Source organism: Acipenser ruthenus, chromosome 5 (assembly GCF_902713425.1).
Source record: "Acipenser ruthenus chromosome 5, fAciRut3.2 maternal haplotype, whole genome shotgun sequence".
NCBI classification, from domain to species: Eukaryota; Metazoa; Chordata; class Actinopteri; order Acipenseriformes; family Acipenseridae; genus Acipenser; species Acipenser ruthenus.
In genome coordinates this window covers 43,875,514-43,889,817 of record NC_081193.1, presented here as the reverse complement: position 1 = coordinate 43,889,817, position 14,304 = coordinate 43,875,514, and the positions used below count along the sequence as shown (strand labels likewise).

The 14,304-nt window shown below is 38.6% G+C and overlaps 1 long non-coding RNA gene across 1 annotated transcript; it reads right to left on the bottom strand.

Annotated features, from left to right (window-relative positions):
- Positions 1–7,596: 7,596 nt before the first annotated feature.
- LOC131737216 (uncharacterized) lies at positions 7,597–13,797 on the bottom strand. Its single transcript, XR_009328800.1, has 3 exons — positions 13,565–13,797; positions 8,582–8,746; positions 7,597–7,846 (listed from the first exon to the last, which is right to left on the bottom strand). It is a non-coding gene; the product is annotated as an uncharacterized LOC131737216 (long non-coding RNA).
- Positions 13,798–14,304: the final 507 nt, after the last annotated feature.

Here is a 14,304-nt window from a genome sequence, read left to right as displayed (position 1 = left end):
GGTGCCCTATTTATACCTGGTTTGATCATTCACATACGTCTGTTTTGTGCTGCCTCCATCCTCCGCTCTCCCACCTCTGCAAAAGTATCTCCTTCTGGGGGGCAGTGAAGCTCATTTTCAAGTGGGACCTGGTAAATGAGTAGCAGTCAGTTATACATATAGAATATAGCACACCCTAACTGAAATTGATTTGGAAATACTTGGAAAAACTGGAAAACCAGAGAGACATAAACATCTTTGTTTTTCCATATCAAGCTCAATCGGGTGTGCTACACATTATTCCAATTATACAGTAACTGAAATGTAACCCTAGAAGATCTATATAAGAGGTATTCTCGAACAAGTAATACAAATAGCAATACTTGTTTAAAGGGATTTGCAAACTACTAACACTCTAGCGAGGCAGACTTATAATTCTGATGTTTTAAAGGTAGTTTTGTTACTGAGTGAACAGTCAGACATTGTCTGCTGCTTTCAAAGACCCAGATTAGCATTAATCTTGGACCACTTTACCTAGGGTAACATTAGCGTGTCCAAGATTAAGCATAGGAGATTAGCTTTAAAACTTTAGTACCTGTATGACATAAATATGTAAATTGAATGTCTAGTATCTCTTTGGTCCAGCGATGGTCTGTTCTTGTTGCTACATGTCCGGCCCACTGTCATTTCAGTTTTTTCGCTCTTATAATAACATTGCATACTTTTGTTTGCGCTGTTATCCATTCCTTTCTTTTCCTGTCTCTTCTTGTTATTCCCAGCATACATCTTTCCATACTCCGTTGAGTCATTTGTAATTTTTGAGTCATTTTTGCATAGAGGGTCCAGGTTTCACATCCGTAAGTTAGCACTGGCAACACGCATTGGTCGAAGACTTTCCTCTTGAGGCATAAGGGTAGTTTCCCTTTCAGAACAATGCTTAATCTTCCAAATGCACTCCAGCCCATTTTTGCTGTTCTGTTGATTTCGCACATTTGGTTATATGAGGAGATGTGTATATATATATATATATATATATATATATATATATATATATATATATATAATCAAATGAGCAAGCAGGATTCTGGAGTGGATTTAGTACAATGGGTCATCTTCAAGTTGTACGACAAGTAATTCAAACCAGCAATGAGTACGAACTACCACTTTGCTTGGGATTCATCGACTATGAAAAAGCCTTTGACTCTGTTTACACAAGATCTGTATTAAGCTCTCTGAAAAAACAAGGAATTGAGAAAATGTACAGAGACTTGATCAGCACCATATACAAGAACAAGAATGCAACATCCACAGTAAGACTCCATAAAGACAGCGACAAAATCAAGATTGAAAAAGGAGTTCGTCAAGGAGATACAATTTCCCCAAAGCTCTTCACGGCCACCCTAGAAAGCATTTTTCAAAATACTAGATCACCTACGATTTGCTGATGACATCCTCATATATATATATATATATATATATATATATATATATATATATATATATATATAAAATATTAATTAACAACTAGGTGGCAGAAAAGGCTCAGGTTGTGGATTCAATGCAGAAAATGTACACTTTGAAGTAAGCAATTCCAGGGGGATTATAGGGAAGGGGTCCCAGGAAATCAACACATTATTTTTAAGGACCAGGTTTTAACGAATGACACTTCACTCTAGATTCATGGTTAGATAGCCATTAAAATATAATATCATGAGAAGCATCATTCTTCTAGAATAATTGTACAATGTACTGTTTCTTAACCATACTGTACAGTATGTAACAAATAGCTACTGAATGCCGCAGCTATTTTAAGTCACAGTACAAACTGATTAGAGCAGAACCTAACTCAGTATTGCAGATGGCGGTGTGAATGAAAAAAGGTCAAATGGTTGGAAAACTGCATAATTGGTGGCAAGTTAAGAATGGGTCTAGCAATCCTTGCTGACTAGCAATCCTTTCCTTTCTTATTAGATGCAGTCATACATTCTTTTTCAAAAATAATGTCTTAAGAACTAATACTTTTTGTTTAAATCAGCAAATTATTGAAGATTTTAATGTCTAATGTTTTTAGGTGTGCTAATATTTAACCTTTATATCGTAAAAGTTGACTGAAGTGATGACACGGTCTTGCACATATTAATTGAATCCCTCTACAGAGATATAATTCTCAAATTCCCCAGATGAAGCTGTCAATTTATTCCAGCTGAAGGCAAAATAAGCTTACCGAAGATAGATTTACAAGCAATAGCATAAATCCCTGTGGATCTGAAAAATAAATTGCTTTAAAGATATTCAACCCGAAATCCTCAGTATGGGGCCACTATAAGCCTCCCTGAATTCAACCAGTCTTAAAGGCACATGTTTATATTAATGAATAAAAGGTCATAGCCACATTGCAGCACTAGCAGGGATGCTACATGATGGGCAACATGAATGAAAGTGCATTTTCACATATGGCTTGCTTCCAAATGAAGCCAGTTAATTTCCATTTGAATTCACACCACAATTCAGTGAAAAGAACACACTGATTCACTTCAACCGCTCCTGAGGTGGTCTCAGTTGCGTTTGGTTTTATTAGAATAAGGCAGAGAGGGTCTGAGTTAGTTTGGAGCATTCATGCTGTCAAAATAACAGAATTTCATAATAAACTGACTCAAGTACGAATGGACCCTGAGACTACCACCACAGGTCATAGAGAGTGCAGTGAACACTTAGATTAATTTGTTTATTGCTCAAAATGGCCACTATTTACCTCAAAGATAGCTTCCATCACTGAGATTTCATTAAAGCACAGGGTGTTTCAATATGTAAGTGTGCTGACCTCTGCAAGTAGACAGTGGCTTCTCCTCTTGTATTCTGTAAGTAAGGCCTTCAAGTATGTTGACCATAATGGTTCAGTTGTTTTTATATATTTAAAATGGTAACTACCCTTTTTTTTACAAGAGAGGCCACTTTCAGTGCAATTAGATATCTTCCGAACGCTCGTAGGCTATTATAAGGAGGGGACTTATAAACCTTGTATGAGGGTAGAGTTTAACAAGAAACAGAGCTGGAAACGAAAAGTAAGACTGGTTGGGTTTCCATGGACAAAGATAAGTCTCACCGTCTTCTCACACTATTTTGGTAGTGCCTTTTGGATAGTGTGGATTTCCATGTAGTTTTCTTTTATCCAGAGAAATCCTGCTTCAAAATGGAAATAATTTAATTAATAAAATAAGGAAGATTATATATATATATAACCTTCCTTATTTCTGTCTGAGTTCCAAGTTGGCCATGCACAACTACTGAGTTTCCATGAAACTAGGTTTTCACCCTGCCTTATTTGGCCACGAAAAAAAATAATTAAAAAAAGAACGGGAAACCAAATGTAACCCTGTTTTGTTAAGCACACTCTAAAACAGAGTTCCAGCACACACAGAGTTAATCACGTGCATGCAACATGCAGGGAACAGGTGACCTAACTGAAAAAAGTAAATGTATCTTTTTATCTTTTATCTTTCACTAGAGAGAAGCTTCTAGAAAAATTGACAAAAAGACAGAAAAATGAAATTGCAAGCAACAGAGCAAGTTGTTAGAGCAATATATAGTGCTTTTATTTATTTTTTTAGAAATAAATAAAAAGAAGCAAGCAGAGTGTAAGCAATAGAAAATACGTTTTACTTATTTTTGGGAAATAGAGAAAGAAATCGCAAGCAACAGCAAGTTGTTAGGATTTATTTTGCAAACAATATATATATATATATATATATATATATATATATATATATATATATAAATAGTTTAAAGGAATCCTTGAACTTTGGGAAAAGAGCTGAAGAACTTCAACGCTTTAGGGACTGAGATCTGTGACTTTTCTTTGACCGAGAAGCCATCACCATTCCTTCTTACCAGGACTGATGACATCGTAACAGCTATTCAGCAGCAACGTTATCCACAGCTGTGAACCAACTCTCTGCAACGACTTAATTAACATTCTTTTAATGTTGGCCTAAGGATTGAACTGAGTGGTAGGACAAACTAACTGGGTAGATAAATGAATGGACAGTGAACTGTGGATTGTGCTTATTTGTGCTGTACTAACTGGGTAGATAAATGAATGGACAGTGAACTGTGGATTGTGCTTATTTGTGCTGTACTAACTGGGTAGATAAATGAATGGACAGTGAACTGTGGATTGTGCTTATTTGTGCTGTACTAACTGGGTGGATAAATGAATGGACAGTGAAATGTGGATTGTGCTTATTTGTGCTGTATTAATTGGTGATGTGCATGATGATTTAATGTTGTTATTGTTTTTATTTTCTTTAAGAAAAAAGATAAATGTCATATGCAAGAACAGTAATTACACTTGTTGTCAAATTATTTCTTTAGATTACCGGTATGTTACTATTGTGCAAATCAATGAAACCAGTCTCCCAACGAACCTAACGGTAACCTGGAAGTATTATTCACTAAAGTAAGGTTACACAAACAAAAACCGAGACATAGCGTTACACATATACAAAAAAATGAAATGTGAAATAAAATAAAATACCAACATTCCTTAAGAAAATACTGTGTACTATCCATGTATTATGTGATAAATATTTTTTGACTACATATATATTTATTATAATCCTATTATACACGTACATATATAATATATGAAAGTTTTTCTACAGAACCGTAGCTTCAGCAATTCTGATTCTTATGGTAGTCTATGAAGGGAGCTAAAATCCAGCCCTTTAAGTTAATGATATAAAAATTATCCAGTCAGAATGTTTAGTAGAGTACATTTTGAAAATACTGGTAGTAAATCTACAATATGCTCCCCCTATTCACCCAGTGATCTTAAGCCCTGTATTTGTCTTTTTGAACAAATTCGTGGAACCAATATTTTTTTTTCTTTTTCATGTTTTTGTTTTTCTAAAATCTTGGTCAGTGAATGAGGTTTTACTTCTAGCGTAGGTGGACGCTCAAGCCTGGTGCTATTGGTAGCCCACAGCAATAATAAAGCCACTGGCAACAAATTCCCAGCTATGCTAATTTAATACACAGGGGTACAAACAAAACTTTGTTTGTCCTTGGTAGGTACCCATGATAGATGCTAGTTAAGGCTAGTGTACAGTGTATTGCACCCTATTGCTAAGGGACAGAAAAGTTTAAGCTTAAAGCAATCGGCTATCCGATCACTAAACACAAAAATAAAAACAATGTAAATGATGAAAAAAGTATCTGTGCTTTCCAAAGGGCTTTGTTATTTATTTATTTAGCAGACACACAGTAAACTATGGCTATCCCAGTGTTTTCATACTCTCCACTCTCCACTCTCTCACCAACAAACACTATTTGTGCTCCTATTATACCATGTGGTCAATCAATCAATCACCACCTGGCCATATTTCACACTTATCTCATTGTTTCAATTAAACAATAACTCCCACATTTACACAATCAAACAATCAACCTAGGTGGCTGTGCATGTGGTGGCCATCTTGGTTCCAGACTGCCCCATCACCAAGATGGCTGCCAGCCACCAAACACATGCTCACCCATGTGTAAAGCCTCTGCTCTACCACAGAGTCAAATGACAATAATTTGAAACTTTGAATAAATGGTGTCACATAAAAAAACAAATACTGAATGGTCTCTAAACTCCTTGTACTATATGCTTATTTTTATCTATTTGGTCAAAAAATCTTGCCAGGGCTAGTTCCAGCAGATCTCAGAGAATAAAGGATTGCTTGGTACATCACAAACAGTATTTTCGCTGCTGAAGTCTAGTGTGCGGAAGGTACAGTTTTGAGACATGTTTACATGCAAATAAAAGTTATTGGTCCATTGTGTGGCTTTTTAGTGTGAGGTGGCGATTTAATTTTAATTTTACCCACAGAATTGTTCAGTTAGATTCATGTTTATTTAAAACATATAATTACCTTCCAATTAAGATTTTTTTCAAAGTTATTCAATGCAAAAAATAAATAAAAATTACTTTGTGTCAGTGACCATCTACGCTTGTCAGTCTTGAAGACTCTCGATAATGTTGTTGAATAGGCTGATAACAATCACATTGGGTAGTATATTGTGGCGAACCGCGGTTCACATAGGCAGGGGTTTCTCACAGCTGGAGGTGGGACGCGAACCTGGGCCTTCCCGCTCTGAAACATAGCGCTGATACCGCTGTACAAAAGAACCGGCTCCCTTGCAGGAGCTGGTATCGGACTTATTCCTTCATATCTGATTGCGTCACCTACCAGCCTTGACCCCGACCCCCATGCGCTCTACACTATTAAACAATACTAATTTAGAAAACACATGTGGAATATTAAGAACATAAAAGTTGTAATACTTTGACACAATAGAAAGTGACGGACAACAGCAAATGTATGACAATTTCAATTGTATGTAGGTCATACAGTACAGATTTCATTAATATTGTATAACGTCTGGATTGTACTTTTAATAAACAAACAAATATCTATCCAAAACTGCTGATAATTCATATTTAAATTATACATTTTCATAGGCTTCTCTGATATACAGGGGTTGGACAAAGATTATAAATATATTGTAAAAGTAACTAAATCATCTTCATGTTTTTGCCACAGTTCTTATTTTTAATGTTTCAATCAATAAGTTAATATGTTGTGTGTAGAGTGCTTGTTATTGCAGGTCATTTTGTACAGTTTTAGCAGCCAGAACAGCTCACCTTTGAGGTCCTCTCAACCAAACTGCATGAGCCACTGACTCATTGTGTGACCCTGAGAAAGTCACTTAACCTCCTTGTGCTCCGTCTTTCGGGTGAGACATAGTTGTAAGTGACTCTGCAGCTGATGCATAGTTCACACACCCTAGTCTCTGTAAGTCGCTAAATAAACAAATAATAAACACATAATATGGCCTCTTACAAGAGAAACCCGACAACCAAACTTTTAACTATCAATATATAGCTGACTTATCGTGTAAATAGGCTGTATTTAAACACCTTGCAGGTTTGCTGACTTTAATCACTGCTGTCCTGGCTGCTCATGGTGGACCTAAACTCCATTGACTGTTACAGCAGGATTTTCTCATTCTTTCCCCAATCCCTGAATATTTGAATTGTATTTAAATAGCTAAGTTATGTCTGTTATTTTCTTGGCTCATAAAACATTTGAGATACGTTATTCATTTTTTTCCAAAATTGCACGTGTCCTGACGTGCACAAAACACCAATGTGTAGTTTAACATTGTATCACAAAATATATACAGTAAATTTAGGCTGCTACACACCTGACACGATGCGCAGTGATACGACAAAACTAATGGAACTTATCAAAGCATTCACATCAGTGTCACCCAGGCATAGCCGGTTGTATCGCCTGGGTGACACTGGAATGTTGTCAAAAAAAAAGGTGCTCTTTTTTGCAGATATGTCATCCATAAAAAGAATCATCCAATATACATGAAGGTATGGTACAGTACATGTAATGTTACAGTACATGTTTATTAATATATGCGGAGAGTAGAGGTGAAATCTCATTGTGTCCAGTGGGTGGTAGCCTTTAGTAATGAAAAAGTCATTCCATTTTTTTTCCATTATTTTATTTCCAACATCTTTATAAATCCAATTTTGCTGAACAAATAAATGTACTTCTTACAATCAAATGATAGTTCTTGTGATTATCTATAGTCACTCTAAAAATGAAGGAATGAATAGAATGAATCGATACTCCTTTTATCACTTGTAGGACACATGCATGCAGTTGCACATTTTTCTTTTTCATGGAGTTGTCATTACATTATTTCACCCATTTACAACGAGAGATGTACTGCTGTATGGGTGCTGACGATGGCCTTCAATTAATTTCCAAATTCCATGCAGTGTAAGAACCATTGTTGCAATCCCCTAAGAAAAAGGAGCCAACAACAGACACAATTAAAAAGGCAAAAGTAGTAAAGCAGGAGTAAAAGAACATATAGAATATTGTATAAGATGCTGTACGATACTAGCTGATATCTAATATTTAGTACAATAAGAATAAAGAAACAGTGTAGGTGACATCATTCCATGTGATACACACTATCTGATACACAGAAATGTAAGATCTTGGTCTACTATATATTATAGTGATTCTTATAAATATATTACTATTTTTATTTTTAAAACTGATTTAACCTGACCACTGACTGTGGAATATTCAAGTTGTTTCGTAGCACTCCGATTGTTAGTGATTTAAAATACACACTCAAAATTCAAAAGCCATTTACTCCAAAGTGTCATTAGCACCAATTTTTTTTTCTATGAAGAGAAACACAAAACTAGAAATAACTGTTTTGCTTTGTAACATCAGTGGATTATTTTCTACTTCAGAAAAAGGGGTTTGATGGCACTTGGAGTAAATGGCTTTGTGAATTTTCCTATTTTTTATACACAACAGACTGAACAAAGTAACAAACCTCTTTTTCTAAGTCGAAGGATGGATTTCTTTTCGATACATTTTTTATAGAGGTTTTTCAGCTGCTTTTCAGCAGGCAAAATGTCTTTTGGTGCATTAATTTCGGCCTACCGTAGTTCTAGGGGCGAGGCTCAGCTCGCTACGCCAATCCTATTGGTTCCTTAGCCTATATCGTCCAGGCTCACCTTCCAATACTTGTTCTGAAGGTCTTCCTCCTCCACCTCCCCACCGCCTCCTTTGCAACTGTATTTCCCTTCTGGGGGTCGGTGGTCCTCCATCACCCAGCCTTGGTGACCTCTGACCAACGTCAGAGAACGAGGGCAGCTCCTATCAGTCCAGAAGACGAGATCCTGGGCCAAACAGTCAATCATCCCACATTACACTTTACATCTTACACTGCTGAGCTTCAATCTTTGAATTACTAACAGGGAAGAATGAAATAAACAAAATAATGTATACCTGGAAAATGAGGACAAGCATATGAACAGTACATAAATTACTATATAGTTCACGCAGAGTTTGCTAATTTTTCAATCATATTGTTTTATATATTCAGTTACAGGAATATGTTCCTGCAGTAAATTATCATTTACAAAGCAATATAAATGTTAACAAACATGACAAGTATTATTACTTAGCTAACAGTATTGGAACGCAAGAACATTTTAAAATGGTGTGTGTTAAATAAGAAAGGTCATTAAGAAAATCTCGAGCCAGCACATACAAAGGCTTCAACAAAATAAGCCACCGATATTCAAGGTATTCAAGGCTGTATATTGAAAAAATCCATCTTTGGTTTATGTTTTGGTGTTGATATGATTCATGTTTTGCCTTTCACACCTTTTAGGAAATCCTATGTAGTTATGTGGTGGGGTGCCCCGCCCCTGTGCGTATTTTTGTGTTTTATGTTTTATGTGGTGTGTTATTGTTGGTGTGTATGTATTGGTGAACGGGTATAATGTGGGCTATGTAGCATGAATGATTTAAAATGTGTAGTTGTATTTAGGCACAGGGATTGCACAATCACTTCACATGCAGATCAAATGTGTATTAGCATGTGGGCACGGGGATTGCACAAATTAGTTCATGTGCTGGGATTCAAGTGAATGATTAATTAGTAATTGAATCCCGGCACAGCTGTATATATAGATGCACGAATCACTCACTCGGGGTTGGGTGTTCACCGTGGAGAATGGGAGAGGAGAGGAGAAGATAGAAAACTAAAAATAACAATTGCTACTCGTGCTGGAGGACCAGCACGATACTTGTTGTGGGTTAGTTCTCCAGTGTTTGTTTTGTCTGTTTATTTTGGCCAACGCGCCGTTTGTTTTGTGTGTGAAGTGTTTGTTTTGTTTAAACTTTTTATTTTGTTAATTTATTAAAATGCACAAGCAGTGCATTCATTCCAATCGCAGTGCTGTGTGTTTCTTCCGGGTTTTAGCAGCAGTGGAATAGCAATGCCTCCAGAGACTCAGGCCAGGGAAAGTACTTTTTTTTCTGTGTGAGAAGAGTGGAGAAAAAAAGGACAACTGGATCTTGGGAAACTGACACAGCCCAAATTAAGTGGAATGATGGACTGGAGGACCTCCTCAATGGCCTTGAGGAGTGAGGATGGTGCCTTGCATGTGGCGAGTAAGGGCACACAGTGGTATGCTGCCTCCTCCAAGAGGACGAGGAAGAGCTGCCGGCCCAAAAAAGGGGGTGGGGACACGAGCGTCCAGCGCCCAGAAGGGGGGAGGCCAAGCATCCACAGCCCAAGAGGGGTAAGCCAGTGTCCAAGAAGGGGAAGCACCAGTCTCCAGTGACCGAGGGAGAGCCGCACCTGTCTCCAGTGACCGAGGGAGAGTCCCAACCGTCTCCAGTGACCGAGGGAGACCCACACTAGTCTCCAGAGATAGAGGAAGACTACCTGCCGCTCCTACCTCCACCACTAGAGGGAGACTACCTGCCGCTCCCGCCTCCACCACTAGAGGGAGACTACCTGCCGCTCCCACCTCCACTGCCAGAGGGAGACTACCTGCCGCTCCCGCCTCCACTGCTAGAAGGAGACCACTTGTTGCTCTCACCTCCACTGCCAGAGGGAGACTACCTCCTGCATCGCATAGGGCTGCCACACCTGCAACGTCCGTGGAGGCCGAGCCTGCAATGCCCAGGGTGGCCTGCTCGCCATCGCCTGGGGAGGCCTGCTCGTCATCGCCTGGGGAGGCCTGCTCGTCACGCCTGGGGAGGAGCCAGCCTGGGCACTGTCAGCACATCTGCTGACATCATTTCTGCTGTCTGAATTTACACTGCCAGCATTGCTCTTAGCCTTGTCAGCCTTTCCGCTGCAAACGGGACCACTGGAGGAGGACTTTGCCCTGCTGTCAGCATTGGTGTGGCCAGCGTTGCCACGGGCAGCCTTTCCGCTGCCAGGACTGCCCCGGCTGGAGAAGCCAGCCTGTAAGCTGTCAGCATTTCCGCTGACAGCATTGCCACTGCCGGCATTGTCAATGGCAACATTGCCGCCCGTGGGCCCAGTGATGCCTCCGTTCCTGGCCCAGGACCCTTACCAAGACTTTTGGGCTTTTAAGGGGGAGGTGGCCTTTAAGGCCATGTGTGCTGCATGTGAGATGGGGTACTGTGCATATTTTGTATTATTTTGTATTTGTATTATTTTTTATTTATTTTATATGATGGCGAAAAGCCAGTGTTTTGATTTATTATTTGGCAGGACGAGCGAGGTGCCGTCTGAAATGATTTGTTATTTGTTTTTTATGTGTGAAGTGTTTGTTTTGTTTAAACCTTTTATTTTGTTAATTTATTAAAATGCGCAAGCAGCGCATTCATTCCACTTGCAGTGCTGTGTGTTTCTTCCAGGTCTGATGTCACCGCACAAGCCAGCTTGCCACAAGCTAGTACAAATAGTCCTACATAGTATACAAATATGGAGTGGAGTTGAGGCATACAGTAGAAAACTATTGTCCCCGAGGGAGATATAATATCTGAAAGGGGATTATATTGCCATGTTTTTCCTTGTTTTTTTTTTTTAAATGTGATCATGTAAATCTAGGTCAGAGCAGAATGAAAGTATATGTACCATAATGTGCTATAGTGCAAACTGTAATCAAATAATGGTGTTTTAATGAATCACAAGACAGATTTTAAAACCAAGATTTAATAAATATATAAGACTAGCTGTAAAGAAAGGTCAGCTTTCTATTGTGACCAGCATGATTCCGCTATATAGTATCACACTTATTATTTTAATTAGGTTTGGCTGAACACTGAGGTTTTATCTTGCGCAAGGGTTTTAGAGAGGAATGGGAGAAGGGAGACAGGATGGTAGCTCTGGAGGGATGAGTGATCAAGGGAGGGTTTTTTTAAGATGGAGGTGATGCAGGCCTGTTTGAAGGCATAGGGGAAACAGCCAGAGAACAGAAAGGTGTTAAGAAGAGAGGAAATGAAAAGGAGTAGAGCAGGGGTAGCAGCCTGGAAGAGGTGAGTGGGGAGGGGGTCCAGAGCACACGTGGTGGGTTTATAGCTCTGGAGCAGGGAGCAAAGATCAGAGTCCGAGAGGGGTGAGAAGGAGGGTAGCTTAGGAGGGGTTGCAGAGGGTGATGGGGGGTGAGGACAGGGCGTGGGTGGGGAAGGAGGCGAAGTATTGAAGATTTTGTGGATGTCAGTGATTTTGGTGGAAAAGAAGGGGGCAAAGTCATTAGCCGTGATAGAGGGAAGTGGAAGATGGGGGGAGGGCTAAGGAGAGAGTAAAAATTACCAGACACAACAAACAATTTCAAATCACAGCAATCAGGTTTTATTATTAACATATAGGTAAAATTATACAGAGAAAATCACTACTTCTAGAGTTCATGAATTAGCCCTGATACAGAGTAACAGATTAAGTAAAAATACTAAGCTATTTTGCTCTGGACAGTTGGTGCGATGTCAGCAACTCTCCTGCATTTTCCAACTGTGCTTTAACATAAGGCACACATGTCTCTAAGTCTCTAACCCCCACCCAAGCCCACATATTCCTTGCCCCCCTCTCCTTATCAGCAACTCCTCACTTAACAAAGAACATATGTCACCTCCCCCAACAGTTCTCAGATCAGGAGAGAGGGGGAAGAGAGAGAGAGAGAGAGAGAGAGCGAGAGAGAGAGCGAGAGAGAGAAAGAGAGAGAGAGAGACTGAGGGGGAGGACAAGAGAGAGATAGAGAGGAAGAGAAAGCGAGAGACAGAGAGAGGGGGAGGGGAAGATAGACAAAGGAAGAGAGAGAGAGAGAAACAGACAGATACACACACGCAAACTGTGATGCCCACACACACAAGGATGAAAATAAGACTCCTATTGCATAGCACTTTCACCCATTCCTAGCAACCATTACATATATTGAACTAATTCAGTTATCAGCAAGAAATAGTTAGTCAATTAAATGGTTATTAAAAGTACATTACAAATACTAAAATTGGAAAAAATACCAGATCTTACAATTAAAATAGGCATTTTACACATTTTTACTTACAGAAAAACCCTTCACATATTTGGTACACAAAGCCCAATTTTAATTGACCCACCACTTTTATGATCAAACAAATAAATCCTGTTTTGTAGGTGGTAGCATGAAATTATTATTATTATTATTTATTTATTAGCAGACGCCCTGTGTGGCGAAATGTGTGGCTCAATAAAGTGTACTTGTATTTTTAATCAATAAATGTGTTCTCAGTCTGTCCCCAGACAGTTCACAGCAGGACATCCATTTCTCAATCTCACCGAAGGGCTTATTTTAATTCCTGTCACCCCCACACATAAATCCATAATAACTGAAGTATGTTGTTGTTACCGAAATAAGAATATAACCATAAGTCCCTGTCAGTTTCCCTCTAACACTAAGGTATTTGTAGCCCAAAACCTAAGATATTTTAAAGCTTAATTACTGTATATTGCATGGTGGGGGGGGGGGGGGGGGGGGGAGTTCAAAAGTTCGTAAATGATAACACTTCGTCGTTATGCTATTTTATTATTAAATAATCGTGCTAATGTGATTTACGAGCAGTGTTTCTTGCAACTATTTATTTGGTTTGCGTGGGAATTTAGAAGGAAATCCATGTTATTGTCATAATTTATCAGGAGTTAATTTGCACTTGGAAAAGGAGGGTTTTAATAAATGAAAAAGTATATAACTCACCTTGGATGCTCACACACCCTTAGAACGTCTGTGCCGTGTGGAGACTCGCTGCGGCGAGGAGAAAAAACATAATTGGACATTCCAAATTGGGGGAAAATACATTTAAAAAAACATTGGTCACTAATTTAAAAAAATAAATAAATAAAAACAGAATAAACAAACTACAGTATGGCTTTGCTGGGCATGGCAGCAGTTGCAGCAGCAGTCGCAGTAGCAGCAAATGTAATTTTAGAGCTTGATTGCGAGCCTGTGATTGACAGACTCTGGGTGCGACGTACCGAGAATACAGAGAGAGGGTGTACAGGACCAGGGTTAATTTCTTACAGACTACCTAGATAATTCAATATTTGTAGTTATGAAACTATTTAACCCTTTGCTGCCTAAGCAGAATGACCATATATGGGCATGAATATGACCACTTTTGTGTTTTAGCGCTTGTAGTTTGGAAACCTTAAATCAGAAAGAGCTGCACAATCTTCCAAGGATTTCAAATCAGAAATCGCTGACCAGCTCTAAGACTTTCCAAAAACTGGAAACAGTATTACCCTTTGTGATAAAAGTATATTTATTTATGAGTACAGTATAGCTGTCACAAAAATAAAGAAATACCACACAAGACGTTGAGTAATTCTATTTTTTTTTATTAAGAAAGAAGCAACTTGCAACTTAACAAAACTTTGATAGCAAGATTTTTATTTTCAAAACTAGAATAAATAAATCACAAAACAAAAAGTAAACTA